Source organism: Pipistrellus kuhlii, unplaced genomic scaffold (genome assembly GCF_014108245.1).
Source record: "Pipistrellus kuhlii isolate mPipKuh1 unplaced genomic scaffold, mPipKuh1.p scaffold_m20_p_1, whole genome shotgun sequence".
Classification (NCBI taxonomy): domain Eukaryota; kingdom Metazoa; phylum Chordata; class Mammalia; order Chiroptera; family Vespertilionidae; genus Pipistrellus; species Pipistrellus kuhlii.
Window position 1 is genome coordinate 132,995,078 of NW_023425404.1, and position 14,201 is coordinate 133,009,278.

Sequence of the window (14,201 nt, forward strand, 5' to 3'; positions counted from 1 at the left end):
TTTTATAAAAAGAAGGTTTTAACCAAACACAATTAAAATGTAAGTAAAGAATTAAGTGATACATTTTAATAGCATGCTTTATTCTAAAAATAAGATTTTTCTTTAATCATAATCACACTATGTTTTTCCCCCTCTGGAGCAATTAATGTCTTTTGCATAAAAGAAGTTAAAGTAAACTATTGGATGGCTTTAAGGAGGTTCAAGTAAAATTGGACGTACTATTCAAAATATGGTCTAAATGCAAACTTTGCATGTATGTATGTGTTTAATTTTTCCATTGATTATTTCACATAAGAGTAATCAGAGTCTTTGGCAGTAAATATTTTGAACAAAATAAAATGTAGCTTTTCTACAGGGAGCAATACTAAAGAGAAATTTAATATATACTGAGGACTTACCTGAATTCTGGCATGACCAACTAGAAAAGCTGAGATAGACTAAAGTGTAGAAGAGCATTATTTTCTTAATTAAATAAAATAGAACTTCTCTGTGGCACAAATATGAATTAGAGGTATCTCCAAAGAGATCCAAAGAAAGAAGAGGAAGGTTGTTGTTATGATTATTAATGTTCTCAGGAAGAAATCTTCAGAAATGCTATCTTTTCTCTGTATGTTCTAGTAGCATCTCATCTCTTCTGGCACACTGAAGTAATATTTCCTGTATGGTGTCTTTGGGGCCTGAAAGTATTGTTATGTTTCTCTTTTTAAAACTGAATAGAATAGTCTTTAATTTCTAAACTAACGTATATGAGTTCATAGGTATCTAATGACTATTAGTTGTCGTATTAATAATTCAAACTAGTAAAACTGATGGTCTCTCTTTGGATAGCCCCACCCTTTGATACTTCAGGAGAGTCTTACTTTTGTTATTCTTGTTCCACAGTGTATTTGAGTGTTAATTTCAATCCAGGTTGCCTCTCCTTAGAGTCCAAAATTCACAGTCCTTAGTGCCCTACAACTTGATTCCTCCTGAATCAATTTTATTTTGTCCTTTCAGCTGTGGGAAGTCTATTTAGCTCTCAGAGGTCTTTCCTTCTTAGGCTACACATTAACTATCTCCATGTGATTCATCCTCCATGGGTGATTCCCTGGGAATAGAAAAGCAAAACATAGATAGAATCATTATTGTGGCATCTATCTCCCTAAGCAAATAAAACCCACCCACTGTTGTTCATCCTGCCGAGGGTTTCCTAACCATCATCAGAGTCACTGAGTGAGATAACAGCAGGGCTCTCTTCTCAGTGGAAGTGGAGTCCACGTGACCAATTGATCTCAGAATTGTGCTGTGTGCTACAGCCTTGGTGGTTCTGACTACCACTGAAGTGTAATTATTCCATCTTCGTCTATTTTCCTATGCACATTTGTAAATATATACAACTTGGTAACAGGATGTTTTTTATGCCCTGCATACAGGCATCCAAGACAGAGACAGTCCAAGGACACATCGGACACATCTCTTGGTGCACAGAGCTTCTGCCCTGCCAGAGGAAAGGTGAGCAGTCCTTGTACATGTATTACACAGAGACAGCAGGATTTCCCGGGAGGGAAACTGCCTTAAGGTACTTTTCCTTTTTGGCTGAAAGGTTATTTAAATTTGTGAGATGGACTAGGGCAGAGGTTGGCAAACTCATTAGTCAACAGAGCCAAATATCAACAGTTCAACGATTGAAATTTCTTTTGAGAGCTGAAAACCGACTTCTGCACACGGGCCAGGAAGTTTCATTCGCACTGTACATGCATGCCCGCATGTGGTATTTTGTGGAAGAGCCACACTCAAGGGACCAAAGAGCCGCATGTGGCTTGTAAGCTGCAGTTTGCCGACCACTGGACTAGAGTGATGCTGACAAAGTTCAGATGTCAATAAAGTGCATAGAAACGCTGATAAAGAATACATCAAGAAGTTATGGCTGTGTCTAAGTTAAACTAGTGGATAAAAAAATGTTTCCAGGGAAGTTTGACTCAGAGCCTTTGGGAACCCCATCATTTTGTTACAGTAGTGGGTGTGTGACTGAATCCAGAGAGTTGCTACTTTGGGAGTTGAAGGCAGATTTAACATAGGGTAGCCTCTCTCAGAGTTAAATCTCCTTTTTCTGGGCCAAAGTTTGACTTGGAAGTTCAGGCCAAAATCAGAGTAGGCTACCTCTGTGGTCTACCTTGATTCACTGCCATCTGTAATGATGAGCAAGGTCGCCAGGGACACCCAGAGTGTGATCCATTTAGGAGGCAACTTCAGGTTGTATCACTCATGACTACCAAATCTTCAGCATTACAGGCAAAACAGCAATACAGAAGAAGTTCCTGGAACAACCAACATCAAGAGAACAGCCACTACAGAGGTCTCCAGGTCTCTAGCCTAAGAGGAAGGGTTTTGTTTGGATCTAGGGTAGTGGTCAGCAAACTGCAGTTCGAGAACCACATACAGCTCACGAGCTGTGGTTTGCTGCTCTGTTGACTAATGAGTTTGCTGACCACTGAGATAGGGGCTTAATCACAAGGAACAACAATCGCCTGGATTATTGGAATCGAGTGTCTAGGAGCAGATGGGAGCACCAGGAGAATAATCACACAGCCTGGGAAAATAACTCAAAAATAGGCTGGGAGACTTGGAGTTGTACTTGGAAGTTTTACTGCAGAATCATATGTTGTATCCCAAGCTTGGGAAGAAGATGATATCAATTACACATTCAAACTCATAGGACATATGTAAAACTTTATATTGTGAGTATTTCCCAAGTCATTAAAGATTTTCCAGAATCACGAGTTTGAATGACTTAATAATAGTCCACCCTATAGGTGTGAGGAGATGTTTTGTAAGGTGCTCAATATCCAACTAATGAGAAATATAGTCTCATCACAGAATCTAATCCCGAAGGCACCAGTTCAGTGTACATAGTGAACAGAATATAAGCCCCCAAGTCAGAGAGGCCTGTGTTCAAATCCTGCTTCTCTTTTTCACTGTGCAGTTTTGCTCAAATTATTTAAACTTTCAAGTTCTCCAAACTGTTAAAACTGGGTCTCAATTTTTTCATCTGTACAGTGGGGATAATCATATCTGCTTTACAGAGTGGCTGTAAGGATTAGGTAATATAGTGTTTATTAATCTAAATAACAACAGGCAACCAATACAAGATAGCTATTGTAATGTTTTCCATGTGGACAAATTAATTCTTCAAGTTCTCATTTTATTTGGGTTACAGTTTATACCATTAATGTAGCAGTTAGTTAAGGCACTTGTTTTTTAATGATTTTTTTTTCTGTTTCTTAAAAGAAAATACCCAAAGGAAGAAGAACTGAAAATAGTCTCTACCTCCTATGATACCATTTCCCTTCAAATATCATGGCACAATTGCTGGTTTATAACTGTATTGGCTTAAAAATGAAATAGAAATGCAACATGTTAAAGTAAATATGCTAAGTAAGTAGTTTTCATAACTCTCAAAAGTCCATGCAGATAATTACACAAAGGAAAATTATACAAGATAAACAAAACTTATTTTAATAATTTTGCTTTTTAAAAATTTAAGATTAAGTTTTCACATAAAGTATTCCTTTTAACTTAGATTTCCAAATTTAAAAGCAGAGAAGAAAATTAAAATATGTGAAAAATAAACCTCTTAGGATAAGGGTATTCATGGTTCTCAGAACTAAGATAGCCTTAGATTGTCATCTGCTAGTTTCTGGCACAAAGAGGGCTTATATTTTTGTCTAGGTTTTTCTTCTTTTTTTGACAGGTAAATTAAGCATCTGAAATATAGAACGGTGTATTTTTATTAATTGAACTATATTTATATTTTTCCAAAAATTTACTTAACACATTTTTAGAATTTAAAATTATAAATTTCCTGATAGAAAATAAAAAATGTAGCTAAGTAATAATAAGAAAAAAACCCCCACTCATAACCCATCAGTCAGAGACAATTACTGGATATATTTGAGTCTTAAAAAAATGTGTTTATATCTACCTTAGTCAGTTTAGGCTGCCATAACAAGCTACCATTCCTAAGTGAAGTAGTCATATTTTAAGTTACAAGGAACTGAAAGTTGATTTGACTGACATAAGATCTAAATGGTAATTCAAGTTCATGATTTATGCTATTTTAGAAAAGGGTTGCTCAAATACAAAACCCCATAAACATAAAATACCTCTCATTAGTCCTGGGCTTTTCATCTAGCGGTCAGGTAGGGTTCAAAAGAATAAATATAAGTATTATAGAATTCATGACTAGAGTCCTAGAATGTGAACAGAAAGGCTCTTTAAAGTCCTAGTCCAACAGCCAGTCAGTTCACGGAAGAAGATGTTAAAACTTGGTGAGACAGCTCGGGGTCATGGAAAACCTTTAGACTGTAGAGTTAGAACCTGGGTTCAAATTCTGGTTCTGACATTTATCACAAGTCAATAGGAAAATGTACTCAATCTCTTGGAGCTTTAGTTTTGCCATCCATCCTATGTGGTTAATATTAACTGGTTCACTAGACTGTTGTGAAGTCAGTTCCCTTCTTGTCCATTAATGACTTACCCGAGGCCACTTAACTAGTCACCCAGAGCCCTTCCCCAGGTTATTCATCATATGCTCTGTCCACTACATCCTGGCTTCTTTTCTAGTTAAGTATTTTGAAGCATGGCATATTAAGGCATGTCATTTTAATGAAAAATTGACTAGAACAAAACAAAGGTGTGGCAAATACTCCTGTTGACCCACTTTTCTCTGTCAATGCTTTCCAGCTAGGAGCACTGGTAACGAGCAAGTTGGATTGATTACTGGTTGCAAAGAGAAGACCACACACCCTGGGGAAGGAAGGACATTTCAGTAGAAGGTGTCTGACCCGATTATTGTAAGATCAAGATTCAGGTGATTTGGGGAGAAGGTTTAAGACGAAGTGATGTTGCTCTGGATGGGCTGCTGTCAGGAAATGGAGATCATTATATGATTGGATATTTTAAAAATATTATGGATAAGGTAGAAAAACTAAAGTGAGGCTAAAGTTACAATGGGAAGCAGCAGCAGGTCTCCATATGAGCCAGGGTAGGGAGATGTTTGGGATGTCTGTGGTTCACACAATGACCTTGTGTCTGTACTTAGAGAAGGTTACAGAGTAGCCTCATTTTTCTCACTCATCGCGGTCACGGATGGGGATTCAGAAGCTAGTTTATGGTCAACAGAACACCAAAGTCTCTTGTGAGTGCTGCCCTAGCTCCTAACAACACCAAAGCCTGGTATAAATGTTAGGACAGTATCTAGATGTCAGAAGCTGCTTTTTTTGTTGTTGTTCTTGTTTTCTTTCTCATCTCATCTCCCTTCTCTCTTTCCATCTTTAGGCCCACAGGGACTTGGGGACAAAATTTGGGCCAAAGAGTCACAAACAAGCATTTTCTGGGAGCTTCCTGATAAGTCATTTACTTTCAGATATTGGTACTACCCCTTCTTGCTCTCAACCTTTTTCTTCCCAGTGGAAAGAGCATATAATTGTAGAAACTGCAGCAGCCCTTTTGTAATTATTATATTATTAAGGAAATCTCAGTCTTCAGCATGATTTAGCAGCCGGACCAGTTCAAAACTGTGAGGGTTTCTCACTATGGGGAAGAACACTCTCCCATTTGAAAAAAAAACACAAAAAAAAAAAAACAAAAAAAACAACCCACGCCACTCCAGTTAGGCTGTTTGTGATTTGTAGCTGAAAGCATTCCTAAAACATTAATTATTCATGTTCATTATTTACTAAAATAGACATTCTTCTGGCAGCCAAATGTTCTTACGGCGGCGGCGCAGAGCACAGTCCATTTGGAACCTGAGCTTGGCAGTACCCTGTTTTAAAAAGAAAATTAGGCTTATGTTAGGAGGATAAATTATTGTTCATTCATAAGGTTTGCCATTATTCCTTCATTCAGATGCAATTGCTTCCTTGGTTTCAGAAACCCGCATGAAAATGAAAGCTTTAGAAACCTTCCAAGTTCAGTTCAGCAGAATGAAGTGTGGGCACATTTTTGTGGGCTTGACTGTTGAAAGGGTGAATACGGCTGTAAACCTAATTGCTGGATAATTGTGACTTTGGCATTGTAATTTCCGAGCTCAGAGGAATGGGTGCCTTTGGCCATTGTGATTTGTTAAACCTAACAATACATTTGCATGCTTATTGACTCGGTAGAAAAGAACTGTTCTCTGGGGGGATAATTCCCTGGTTACTGTGTGCCACTGTGGTTAGCAGGTTAGACTCTATGATACAGAATCAATGCCCACTGGAAAGCTGATAATGTGTAGGGAGGTGAGGAGGAGGATCATAGTTAATGGCTATTAATACTTAGTGGGCAGATCAACTGAACTACAGGGCCAGCTGGAGTCCAATGTCTGCTAGATGTGCGGTGAGAGTGCTTAAGGAATGATACATGCAAATGTTCAGGGAAACCTCATGTATTGACAGCTTGCATTTATATATTGAAAGTTATGTGCCTATAACCAGAATAAATTTTACTCTACCTACTAACTGGTAATCATCGGACAGGCGTTTCTTTTCTTATCGCTCCCTTTCTCTTACACATAGTCGGTGCAAAATAGTTGTTCAAGAAATGGTTAAAAATGTGTTAAAAATTGGCTCTGCAGAATGGCTCTGCAATGGTGATAGTAAGAATTTATCAAAAATAATTTCTTTAAATAATAAATTATTTATCAGATCACAATTTGTATATTACAGACACTGAGTAAGATATATTAATATTCACCGTGGTGAACACAAAATATCCAGATGCAGGTAAATTTAATAATTGATGAGGGAGATTCTTGTCTACTCAATGTAATGGGATGTGAATGTTGCATGGAGTGCTGGACCGTATGGGGAAAATATGTCAGTGTGTAAAACAGACCAGTGCCTCTAATTTTCTAGAAAACACTTAACAGGACATTACAACTAAACGGTTTCACAAAATAAGTTTAAGGTTCTACACTCAAAATGTTTATAGGAGGACTGATTTTCTTTCCCCCTCCAGGTCTTGTAGGCTGATGAAATAAATCCTTCCAAATGAAATGGTTCCTATAAGCTTAATCCACTGAGGGATTATTTGTTGCAGTTATGTGTTGAAATAAAAGGACATATACACCTTCACCACTACTTAGTGAATTGCAGAAATATACTGAGAGACGACATGCAGAGTCCAAGTTTTGTAGGAACCACATTCAGTCTGACTGTCAGCATGTGGGATTCTCAGTTTCTCCCGCCACCCTGTTTCTCCAGGAAGGATGCTCTTTGAAATGAATAGGAGATCCATGCTGGGAACGGTATTGCCAAAGGCTGTTTTTCTGATTTGAGGGATTGGTACTGTCAATAATCCTGCCAAATTAAGTTTTGATATGAAGTATGCATTTTGATTAACTTATTTTGAGAGAATGAATGAATCAAAGAACTGTTAGCCTTTACTTAAAAGTACATTCACTAGGAACTTCTCTCTGGATCTGTTAGAAACCATAATAAGGGCGGGGGAAGTGGCAGCTGTAATTCAGTGAAATAAGTGCCAACTCCCAATAAGAAATAGAAAAGGGGGTCTGGAAGGAGGGACCCTGTGTTGTGGAGTGATAGGACCTAACTGGGAGAAGGAGTTTTCCAGGTGGACAAGGAATAAGGAGTGAATGGCATGCTGAGGAGTTTAGATTGTCCTTAGTCAGGATACCCAAAGCATCAATGTAACCAAAACCTGTTTGGCTCAGTGGATAGAGTGTTGGCCTGCAGACTGAAAGGTCCCAGGTTTGATTCCCATCAGTCAAGGGCATGTACCTTGGTGGCAGGCACCTCCCCAGTAGGGGGTGTGAAGGAGGCTACTGATTGATGTTCTAACTCTCTATCCTTCTCTCTTCCTCTCTGTAAAAAAAAAAAAAAATCAATAAAATATATTTTAACACACACACACACACACACACACACACACACACACAACAAAGCGTCAATGCAGCAGCAACCACGTCTGCTTCGCTCAGCGCAACAATACTGGCGACTGGGAGATTGCCTGCTATTAGAGGTGCTTAATGTGTATCAAATAGGAGCCACTGAAGTTTTTTTTTTTTTTTGTTTTTTTTTTTTTTTGTTTTTTTTTTTTTTTTAGAAAAGGAGCATCCAATTAAGATTTAAATTTCAGGAACATTACGGACAGCAGTGGGGACACAGAAGAAAGGGTGTGTTTATTCTCTATTGCTGCTGGAACAAATTACCACAAACCCAGTGGCTTAAAACTGCAGATTTATTGTCTCCCAGTTCTTTGGGTCAGAAATCCAATGTGGGTCTCACTGGATAAAAATTGAGGTGTTGGCAGGGCTGTCTTCCATTGTGGAGGCTGAGGGTAATCCGTTTCCTTGGCCTTGCAGCTTACAGAGGCTGCCTGCATTCTTGGCTCATGGCCCCTTCCTCCCGCTTCCTGCAGCCACACTGTCTTGGACTCTTCCTCTATCTTCACATCTCTCTTAGATGACAGTCTAGAGATGCTTGCTTTTTTGAGGGGTGGGGGAGAGGTGGCTCATGTGATTAAGTTGAGTCCACTTGGATAATCCAACATAATCTCCCCCTGTCAGGGTTCTTAAACTTAATCCTACTTACTAAGTCCCTTTAGCCATGGGAAATAAAACAATCCTAGATTCTGGGAAATTGAAGGCCCTTATCCGGTCTACCACAGGGGCATGAAGGGGCTTCACAGTACTAAGTGTAAGAGAACAGTAAGGCAATTTTGACAGGGATAAACTAGTTCACTAAATTGTTTTTGCTTTTCCTTTTTTGCCTGAAAGATAGGCTATGTTTTGCATCTTCTTTATACTTAGTTGCGATCAATGGGACCAAGTTCTGACCGCTAGGAGTGCTATCCGCCATCACTAGGCCTGGCCCCTTCATCCTCCAGCCTTTCTCTCCCCGCTGGCGGGACCTGGAGGGCCCAGCGGAGCCCTGGGAGGCCAGGGGGAGGGTAGAGTCTCCAGCTAGAAGCTGCCGGGTTCCTTTGTGGAGCAGAAACCCTTAGCAAAGCACTTTGCACCACAATTTGCATAAGAAATAAAACTTTGTGTTTACCCTTTGAAATTTGAGAAGCATTTTCCAGAGGAAATAGCCTACCTGCCTAATATTGAAATTTGCACCTCCCCATGGGGTGCTGCTGTAGCAACAACAAATAAGAAATTGAGAGAGTTTGGCCAGTGGGCAGTGAGGACCCCAACATTACGGGCTTGAAATAGAGTCACCTATGTTGTGAAGGGGATAAACCCTAGGTAAGCTGTTGCATGGAATAACTTTGGAAGGCAGGATTCATACTTATGATTCTTATAGTTTTAGGACAGTGATTCTTAACCCCGGATACAAATTAGACTCACTCCCAGAGATTCGGTTCTTAACTGCTCTGTATTTTTGTGTTGGGGGGCCTGAGGATAATGGTGGCATATCATTATTTTAACAGTTTTTCAGATCATTTTAATGTGCAGCCAGGCTTGAGAACCAAAGCTCTAGGTCAGAAGTCAGCAAACTTTTTCTGTAGAGGGCCAAATAGTAAATATTTTGAGCTTTGGGAACAATACCATCTCTTTGACAAGTATTCAATTCTGCTGGCACAACATGAAAGCAACTGAGATAATATGTAAGTAAATAGATGTGTCTAAAATAAAACTTCATTTACAAAACAGGCAAGCAGCTGGATATTACCTGTGGGCCATAGAGCTGGTCCCTTCTCCAGGAGAAAGGCTCCTTTACCCTTTTAAAGATCACACAAAGCTTTTGTTTACATGTTATATCAAGTAATAATGACCATATTAAAATTAAAAGTGAGAAGTTAAAAATATCAATAAACTGACAATAATTATAAATCCCTTATGCGAATGTAAGTAACATATTTTATAATTGCATTTTTTAAAAATGAGTAAAAAGAATGGTATTGTTTTACATTTTTGAAAAACTCTATTATGTCTAGCTTAATGGAAGACATATGGGTTCAATTTTGCTCCTTCATTCATTCTCTTGTGAGACATTATTTTAGTGGATGTATCTGAAAAAAAGCTGGCCTCACACAATGTGTAGGTATTTCATGTTAGAAGACCAATTTTCTTCTTTTGAAGAAATATTTTAATAGCCTTTCAGGTAGTTGTAGATATTACTTGATATTACATAATAACTACCATAATAAATTTTTAAAAAGTTGATTGCAGCGGAAACCAGCTTGGCTCAGTGGATAGAGCATCGGTCTGCAGACTGAAAGGTCCCAGGTTCCATTCCATGCATGTACATTGGTTGCAGGCACATCCCCAGTGGGGGATGTGCAGGAAGCAGCTGGTCAATGTTTCTCTCTCATTGACGTTTCTAGCTCTGTATCCCTCTCCCTTCCTCTCTGTAAAAAAATCAATAAAACATACTTTAAAAAAAAAGTTGATTGCAGTGTGGAATCTGAAACCATATCAGTAAACTTGAAATTCACAAAAATCCATTGGTTTACTTACACTTTAAAGAGATCTTTAATATAAGCATGATTTTATAATATCTTCAATAGGTTACTTTGAAGATATTGTTTCATTGAGTTAAATCATTGACATGCATGATTCATTATGTAATATTTTTAAAAAAAATCACATTTGTTAACATCACCATTGAGCTTTTCAGAAATGTCTTTCAGAATTCAGAAACTATCAAGCTCATGGTGGTGGGTGCAAATTTTCCAAAATTTGAATTTTCATTTGAAAGCTCACATTTTATCATTGGCAAAAAATATTCTCAGGCTGTTTGCCTTCAAGTGAGAGGCTCACTCATTTATTGTCCAAGAAATGACTGCCAAATAGCCAAGTCTGGAAACCATATTTTATTTATCATTTGTTCTCTCAAGTAAAGAATGATGCTCCATAAAAGATAGATGAGTTCTGTTTGCAACTCAATGGCATATGGCTTTTCCTCCAGACAACCATTGCATTGTGGTCCGCAGCAGAGCTGTTCCGTGCTCTTTCCTTCCGGTCCCACAGAATATTTAGAAAACCTATACTCAAGGGTTGATATTTAACAAAGTAAGTAATTTTACTTTTTTACCAAGGGCATTTCCAAGCTAAATTGTTTTTTCCCGTTTCAAGTAAGTACATGGCAGCAGATATGATACAATGTCCAATGATATGACAAGGTTTAGTAGTGCCTCGATTTGTGCTAAAGCACCAAGTTTTACCCACCATTGTTTTTGTAGCATCAGTGCAAATGTTAACACAGGAAAAAAGGCAAATAACTTCCTTCTTTTTATGAAAATACTAGAGGCCCGATGCACAAAATTCGTGCAAGGGCTTTGGCCCTCGCAGCCCCAACTTCATCCGGAAGGTCATCCAGACGGTTGTTCTGCTGTTTGGTCTAAGTAGCATATTAGCTTTTCATTATATAGGATTTTTGACCTTGAGGATCCACTAAATGGGTCTTTGTCAGGGTTGTGCCAACCACGCTGTGAGAACAACTACCTTAGGGAAAGTGTTTTAAAAGAATTAGAGTGTTAGCATGTAACAGTTGCTATTGGCTTCCTTTGTGTTTCACAAAAGAGACACGCTCAGAAACAACTGGCCAGGATACAAGCTGAACAGAAAACAACAGGGAGAGCCCAAGGATCAGGGTGAAAAGTGGTTGGGAAGCCAGCTGCTTCCACATTCCAAATGGAGCCACAAAGGGCCAGTACAACTTCTTGGGCACATGATTTAATTCGACAGCAAAGATCAGATTAAAGGTGTGGCCTTCCCATAAGAAACCATAACCAACTAATTGCAGCAATTTAGCTGCAGTTGAGGAAAGCGATGGAGAGGAGCGGGGAGGGAGAGGAGAGACCTGAGAATTATAGATGGCGGTAAATACAAGAGAAGTCTATCAAGCTTTTGAAGAAGTTATATTGTCAAGAATCCAAAATAGACCAAAAAATACATCTGACTGAGCTGTAATGTCACCTTTTAGCTTGCAGACTTTTGGTAACACGCATTTCAGCAGTGCCCAAGGGGAATAAATAGTAAGAATTCCTAAGAGCAGAGGGCCAAGGAAGAAAGGGACAAGGGAACTATTCCAGAGACCAGAATCAAAGTTCAATCAAATAACTCATTCTCTGTCAGATTAGGGAGCTTCATAAAGCCTGCCAAGCAATATTTCAGAGTTGCAGTGGACTAGTGGACACTACTTGCTTGCCATTATTAGCTTTTTTGAATGGCAGTTTTAACTGCATTTATTCTCTCCCTGCTCCCATTGTCCACAAACTAAGCCCATAACAAGACTACCTTCTCTCTGCTCTCACCTGCCTGCCAGTTATAGGGTCTGGTGGAGGAGATGGTACAGCCATTGGATGGAAGGAGCCTGGTTTCCTGAATGGAGCAGATCCTGCCCATCAACTTGCACTGAATTGTAACATGACAAGGAAAAAAATTATTGTGCTAAACCATGGCGATTTTTGTCACCACATTCATTGTTACAACATTGCAACTACTCTGAATAATGTAGAGGCTAGTTCATGGATCTAAACATAAGAAATTGAACCAAGGCAGTGGCAGAAACTATTAAGAAGAAATAAATAGTTTGGAGGAAGAATCAATCAGCTCTCATAGACTGAGGAGAGGGGATGTGAGAGCAGAATGAAGGAGAGCAAGGAGTCTGGGATGGGTTCTGGATTTCTGTCCTGGTTCTTGTGGTGGAAGTTTTGAATGGTACTAATAGAACTTCAGTGAAGTTCAAAATGCAGTAGCAGTTTGGGGCTAAGAGCTTGAGAAGTCTGGAAAGGAGGCACATACAGGCAGTTACTAGGATACATAGGTGCTGGCTAAAGCTGTGGGAAGGAGCAGAAGTGGATGAAACTTGTTTAGAAGACAATTCAGAGGGAGAAGAGCACAGAGGTCACTTAATTAAGAGCAGCGAGACTACAGTCAAAAGAGAATAATAATAAATACCCAGAAAATAAGAAAAAATGACAGAAAAGAGTAGATCACAGAAGCCAAGTAAGTAAACAGTTTGAAGAATTATGAAATGGCAAGCAGTCAAATATTGCAAAGAGATCAAGTATAGTAAGAGCCACGTGTTTATTAGATTTTAAAATTAAGAGGGTATTGGTGACCTTCATGAAGATCATTTTAATGGAGCATTGACGTAAAATTCAGGTCACTGTAGGAGAAGAGTCTTACAATTTTATGGATGAAAAACAGACTGAAGGTGTGAAATCTTGACCAAGGTCATTAGTAAATGTTGGCTCTTGGCTTTGAAATCTTGCCTATCCAATGCTACCACACAGGCCCCTCCAACATTCCAAACTGAATCTGAAAAGTGCACTTAGCTAAGGTGCTGATTGATGGTGGTGATGTTAAAGCAAGATAAAAGAGAAGGCTTATAGAAAAGATCCATATTTGTTTTCAGAGAGAATGGTGTAGAGAAGTTACTAATTTTCTAAAACATTTTCTGAGTGAATATTTCTCACACATCCCCCAACCCCCATTTCTTCCCTCTTCACTCTCTGTTTCTTAAACTGATTCTATTCATTTTATTGGCAATTAGGAGTTAAATTTTATAAAATGAATGGTGTGTTAATGTTACTTTTTTTTTTTTTTAAGTAGGGTAATTTTGGTTTTAGAACACAGGGTATATCAATCTCCTAAAATAATGTTTAAGTAAGATGACTGATAGAACTTTTTCTCTCTAAAGTCTTATAATAAAACTTAATTAGTAAGATCAAAGGCTACAAAAGTTTAATAGCCACTTCACATTTACCAGATGCCTTGTTAGTAATTCAGTTTTAAAGTAGAAATCCTAAACCAGCCACAAATAGAGCCAAATGTTTTTAAGAGATTTAACTTACGATTTAAAAAAAATAAATATAATGAATAATCCTAAATGCTGTCCCAGAGCACTATTTCAAAATAAATACATTAGCAAAATAAACAAGACATGAATCAACCTGAAGAATCTCCTACTCTTCAGACTGCAGATCTTGTGAAGGAAATCACACCTTTCTTTATTTTTCTTTTCTTTTCTTTTCTTTTCTTTTCTTTTCTTTTCTTTTCTTTTCTTTTCTTTCTTTTCTTTCTTTTTTTTTCTTTTCTTTCCTTTTCTTTTCTTTCCTTTTCTTCCCTTCCCTTCCCTTCCCTTCCCTTCCCTTCCCTTCCCTTCCCTTCCTTTTCTCTCCCCCTCTCTCTCTCTCTCTCTCTCTCTCTCTCTCTCTCTCTTTTGTTAATCCTCACATTTTTCCCATTTATTTTTAGAAAGAGGCAG